General features: G+C 33.2%; 1 long non-coding RNA gene across 1 annotated transcript in view; it reads left to right on the top strand.

Moving 5' to 3' along the window:
- Window positions 1–1,803, top strand: part of LOC128248539 (uncharacterized) — a 3,960-nt gene extending 2,157 nt beyond the window's left edge. The window contains exon 2 of the long non-coding RNA XR_008264711.2: window positions 1,228–1,803. This is a non-coding gene — a long non-coding RNA (uncharacterized LOC128248539). The remainder of the gene's footprint in view (window positions 1–1,227) is intronic.
- The last annotated feature ends 4,892 nt before the right edge of the window (window positions 1,804–6,695 follow it).

Raw genomic sequence — 6,695 nt, 5'->3', positions numbered from 1 at the left:
CATGATCTAAAGTCTGTTTATTTTATAACACTGCTTTGCACACTACTCATATGTCGTTGCTATTATGTTAAACTGCCATATGTCCAAACTTGGCCAAATGCGTTTTTTTTTTTCAACATTTATTTTTGCTTGCAATAGCCGGTGTCTTTTGGTGAAACTATCGTATCTCCAACTGCTTCAGATGCCACGATGTCAAAAATTGTCAAAGCGTGGTATAACGGTTTTGCTATGGAATGGTGAAACAATTTTTCGGTTTTCTGAAAAAGCAACGTTTTGGACTTACAACACCTTTGCATAATAGCAACGATACATGTGTGTGTGTGTGTGTGTGTGTGTGTGTGTGTGTGTGTGTGTATGTGTCTGTGTGCACATTATACAAATATATAGAACAGAGAAATAAGAGGGTAAATGTTTATTTCCTTCATCTACACCTGTTTCATAATCTTGTTAGTTATATAATTAGATGTTACAGCAATATTAATACACATATTTCCTATTAAAAATATTCAACATGATAAGAACCACCCACCCTCTTTTACCTGCAATAATAATTTTGACAACAACAAAAACAACAACAACACTATCATTTATGCCAAATTGAACAAAACATGATATTCCTAATGCTGCCAGTGGAAATATTCTGTCTGACTCAAATCTCATCCAATAACACGGTGAAACCCTTTGTCCGTGACAAACAGAAGTTGGGTCACGATAATGTTATCGTTTAAATTTCCTTTTCTTCAGAACTTCTTTTCTTTGTTTGCATTAATCTTCCTCTTCTTCATTTTTAGTCTTTGAAACTTTCTCAAACAGTTCATATGTTTTCTTCCAAATGCAGAAATTTTTCAAAAGCTTTTCATTATTTTTCTCAGGTTAAATATTTAAATATTCCATATTTTACTGTTGTAATTTTATTTGTTGCAAATATATACATACATGCATATATATATATATATATATATATATATATATATATATATATATATATATATGGCGAATATATACATATATATCCTATATATATATATATATATATATATATATATATATATATATGGCGAATATGTACATATATATCCAAAATATATGTATATATATATGAATAGATATATATGCATGTGTTAAAAATATGTATGCATAATGGGGAAACGTTTATATGTACCTATATCTAATTCATATATGCTTATAATGCGAATGTTTTCTCATAATATTTTTTGTTTTCTGTAGAAATGTACGATCTGTCATGATTTTACTGGGATAAGAACTTAACGCAAGGAACAATGACAAAAAGACTAACAGCACAGAACAACATCAAATATATATGTGTATACACACTCATGCATCCATTTAAACAAATAAACTGAAAAGTGTTTATATATATATATATGTATGTATATATTTATACATATGTATGTATGTATGTATGTGTGTATATGTATACAAAATGAAAAAAAGAAAAAAGATCGATCTATTGAATCCAACTAATATAGCCGTGAAGAGGGCTCTATGATGAAAATAGAGTCACTAAGAATTCGTTTCTGGAGGTGACACCAATCATACTTTATTTTTTTATATAACCGCTACACAACACTCAAAACAGACAACATTCAAAAGAATCCAGAATCCATTAACCCTGAAGGATTTTTGTCATTTATTCAGTGTTCTGTGAACATTTCTTTCTTTTGGCTACATTTATATACGGCGGACATTTTGTACAGTTTCAAACAAAATAATGCACTATGTTTTTTAAATAAAGACATTTAGTAAAAAAAGAAAAAGAATATATTATCAAGTGCTCTTATACGTGAATCTTTGTGTTTATTTCCTTTTTGTAATTTTATCTAAATCCTTGCATTTGTGCTGGTGCCACGTAAAAAGCTAGTGTCATTTAAAAAGCACCCAGAACACACTGTAAAGTACAGTTCTATATTTAAGGGACGAGGAATTATGGACATTATTTACCTTATTTACATTTAACGGATATTTGTCCTCATCTTGTTTGTTGTAAACACGTTTCGGCTGATATACCCTCCAGCCTTCATCAGGTGTCTTGGAGAAATTTCGAACCTGGGTTCTCATTCCTAAGGTATTCTTTCGATGTCATTATTATTATTATTATTATTATTATTATTATTATTATTATTATTATTATTATTATTATTCAGGTCACTGCCAGTAATCGAACTCGGAATCTTGGGGTTAGTAGCCCGCGCTCTTAACCACTATGCCATATTCCCGTGGGCATATGGTGTATATGATAATAATAATAATAATAATAATAATAATAATAATAATAATAATAATAATAATAATAATAACAAAAACAACAACAACATCGAAAAATACCTTAGGAATGAGAACCCAGGTTCGAAATTTCCCCAAGACACCTGATGAAGGCTGGAAGGTATATCAGCCGAAACGATGTGTTAACAACAAACAAGATGAGGACAAATATCCGTCAAATGTAAATAATGTACTCTGTAAAGTGATTGGCATCAGGAAGGACACCCAACTGTAGAAACCATTCCCAGGCAGACAATGGAACCTGTTGCATCTTCTGGCCTTGCCAACTCCTGGGAAGCCAAGCAACCCATGCCACCATGGAAAAACGGACGTTAAATGACGATGATCTGTGAATACTTGATGTTGTGAGAATTCAACTGCTAAATTTTGATATTTGTAAATGAAATTGTATTTTTTTACACGAGTGAAGGCATGGCTGTGTGATTAAGGAGTTTGCATGGCTTTGGGTTCAGTCCCAGTGAGTGACGTCTTGGGCGAGTGTCATCTGATATAGTCTCACAATGACCAAAGCTCTGTAAGCGAATTGTGTGTGTGTGTGTGTGTGTGTGTGTGTGTGTGTGTGTGTGTGTGTGTGTGCGTGCGTGTGCGTGTGTGTGTGTGTGTGTTTAAGTTGTAATAATGAAGGCAAACGAAATGGTGATATTTTGAAATCTTTTAATACGCACGTTTCAGGTGTGCGTAATATATAAGAGAAAATGTATCCATTATATAAGACCGTCTTCAGTTAATATATTTTGAAATGTTTTAATTGCAGAGTCTTACGTAATGGATGTAATTCCTATCATATACAGGGTGCCTAAGATATGTGAGGACAGGTCTATGTTTATAAATAAACAGATATATAACAACAAATAATAACTTTATTTATCATAAAATGCTATGAGGATAAAAATAGATCTTCTTTTCTATAATGTTATTCAATAAAGCCACCTTCAGCTTCAACAACTGCTTCTATATGAGATCTAAATCATCCACATTCTCGAATCAAGTGGTCCTGGTTCATTTTGGACATTACTCTGACTATGGCAGCTTTCAAAGAGTCTTTGGTGTTATGGGCGTGTTCATCGACCTCTCTCTCAACAACGCTCCACATGTAATAGTCAAAGGGATTGAGATCTGGGGAATTACGAGGCCAAATGTTAGGAGTTATGTGATCCTGAAATTTTTTTATTTCTGTGTTGCTAGATCCTTGTGTGATAGTGTAGAGTCTTACTAAAACACATATGGCCTTCCATTGCATACACTGTCTATCCAGGGTTTAACAATTATTTCCAGGACCTCAATGTAAGCGGCAGAATTAACTCTAAGGCCTAATGGAAAGAAGTAAGGAGGCATCACATGTCCTTCATTGCTGACAACCCCTAAAACCATGATAGTTGCAGGAAATTGTGTATGCATAATACTTGAAACTTCAGAAGGGTCTGTACATAACCATCTGTCATTTCTTCTGTTAAATTTTTGATCTTGGTCGAAGTTTTTCTCGTTTGAGAAAAACCAAATCAAATCTTCTGCTGGATTTTTCAGTTTGTTTAAGAGCCTTTTATATCTAATGCAGTGATTTTCTTTTGCTTTTTCTGACAAATTGACCTTCCCTCATCATATAAGACTTATCTCTGATGTCCTCGTGGACAACATTTCTGACTGTTCCTCCTGACACATGGGGATCTTTTGCAATTGACCCCATGGACTTTCTGGGATTGTAATCAATGGTCTGCTGAACTTGCTGGATAAAGTCAGGTGTTCTGATGATTTCAGAGTATTTAGAATGCAAATTTAATGTTACTATATTTTAAGCATTCAGTCCTAGAAAAGCTTAAATGTAGAATACTTATTAAAGACTATAATCTTTGATTCCCCGTTACAGGATAAGCTTAATGCAAGCAATGCACTGGAGCCCCATTAAACACAATCACACATACATAGATTAGCATTATCCCCTAAATTGTAGCTTGTAATTTAGGGGGAATGTAATTGCTATTTCTAGCATGTCGAATGACTACAGAAGATCGTTGATATTGTTGTTACGTTTACAAGATCACACTGACGTTCATATAAAACGTACTGGCGCCGATGGAACTATTTAACCTGGATGTCTTTTAAACATAAATGCATCTACTCTAATTAGTTTGCACTGACGAGACACACTTATGTTAAGAAAGTTCTATCTACAAATAATCAGTCGGCAAATATTATAGTTGAAACGAATTTGAATTAAATTTTTTAAATATCGCACGTTTTTTCTATAAATTTCCATTGAGTTCTCGACTTTGTAAAAACAAAAGAAAAATTAAACAAATACTATGGAACGAGATTATGTATGTAGTTTATTGATATGTAGTTTATTGATAGCATACACAAATCAAATTTAGTTATCTGATCCCCCTCTTCTGATTTAACTCCTATTGTTTTACTAGTCATCAATATTCTTATAAATTGAGCTTTATTCTATATCAACTAGTACATATTTTATTAACCTCAAAGAAGTAAGTAAATAATAAGGTTGGTCCCAGGATGATTTAGATTTTAATTTTCAAAGCCTTCTAAACAAGAATGGAAGATGTGGCTTTAAGAATTCACCTGTCAAGGAATATAACATCGGAAACACATACCACAGATTTCTCAAAGTTCAAAATAAAGATTTCTCACTTAAGCACAATGTCAGAGCAAGAGAACAGTCGATTAGATGAAATAAATAAATAAAGAAACAAACAAATTAATATCAGTACTTGAAAAGTTAAAATGGTTTCAGTAGGATTTGAACTCATAACATACAGAACGTGAATGAATATCATAACGCCTTTTGTCTGCCGCTCTACCGATTCTGCAATCCAAGGTAATTCTTGTCATATCATTTCATTGTAAAAGTATATTTTGTATACAATGGCGATATTGAAACAATGAATAAAGAACTAGATTAGATTCTGAAATTTATTTTGGTTTAATGCTCCCCTGGCTCTGCATTCTCACTGACCTCTCTTTAAACTCTTATCCAGAATACTGGGTCACAGAAACTTCAAACCACTTTGGAACGTTTTTATTCAAAATAATCTCCTGGGGAAGGTAGAGCTGACTTTGAGAGCCACTGCCTTACACTGTCTAGTTTTGATAACCAAAGTTGTACAATATCTATTTTGGCGCCTCATGTTTCTATGATTATGTTACGTCTGGATCGACTTAGGCTGCCATTCATTCGAAGCTGACAAACTGTAGCAGAACCTCTTGTTCATTGAAATCGGTTTATTTTACAAATGTTCCCAATAACAAAACTTCGTTTAATGCGAGCAGCTTTTTGACTTTATCATTATTGAGTAGTGAAATAAATTCCTTCGTTTTGTTCCATTCATTTTCATCTTAATTTTTCATCAACAATTTAATCAAGTCAGTCAATAATATTTTGTTGTGTCTTGGGAGAGTCATTATGCCAATAATAATAACTCACTCACGGGTTCAATTCCACTCCTTTATTTTAGTCAATTGGGTAAATATTTAACCAAAAAACTAATCGATAGTTTGTTTAATGTGTTGGTTAAACAATCAATCGGTTGTGTGTTAGTCAAAGTTCTTTCATAGGCGTTTTTTAGTGACCTTTTTCGTGACTTAGTGACTTTCTCTCTCGCTCCAATGTCTGCAACGAATTCGCATCAAGAATCTTACAAACTTAATACAAAAACGAAGTCACAAATATATTCTCCATTGTTCACGACTTCTTGCCGATGTTCCACAAACTTGTCGATGGCTTGACTGATTTGTTGAAATCGTTGATAAAAAATAATTGAGGTAAAAACGAACGAATTCATCTGACAACCCAATAAATAGACTAGAGATAACTTAGTAAAAATAAACCATAATGCAAAATCTGGTGTTTTACCGAGATAAATTAATAACTACTTTCTAACAGTATCAATTCAGTAATCTTAAAATCAAGATCAGAATATTGGTCTCAAATTTTAGCACATGGCCAGCAATTTCATCGATCCCAGTGCTCAACTGTTATTTATTTTATCGACCTCGAAATGATGAAAAGCAACGTCGACAGCGGTAGAATTTTAGCTCAGAACGTAAAGACGGTCGAAATGTCGCTAAGCATTTTGTCCGCTGATATATGTCCACAGTCTGATTGGTTTATTAAGAGCATCAACTGCAACTTGTGTACTTATCAGAAAGGAAGTCTTTTTGTTTTCTTTTTAAATTCAGACCCAAAGAAATATAAGTCGTCGCCTTTTCTTGCTGAAATTTTGATTTCATTAAGCTTATGATCGCCATTAGGAGGTATTAATTACCCACTGGGTAATTAATATTTTTTCTGCCATGGAATGACACACGAGCTTTTCTCGGATTATTCTTTTCGTTCTTTCCGGACTTTTCCCTTTTCCTCCTTCTGCAGAAGAACC

The sequence above is a fragment of the Octopus bimaculoides genome, chromosome 8, assembly GCF_046866305.1.
Source record: "Octopus bimaculoides isolate indiv1 chromosome 8, ASM4686630v1, whole genome shotgun sequence".
In the NCBI taxonomy this organism is placed as follows: domain Eukaryota; kingdom Metazoa; phylum Mollusca; class Cephalopoda; order Octopoda; family Octopodidae; genus Octopus; species Octopus bimaculoides.
This window is presented reverse-complemented; position numbering and strand designations above follow the sequence as displayed.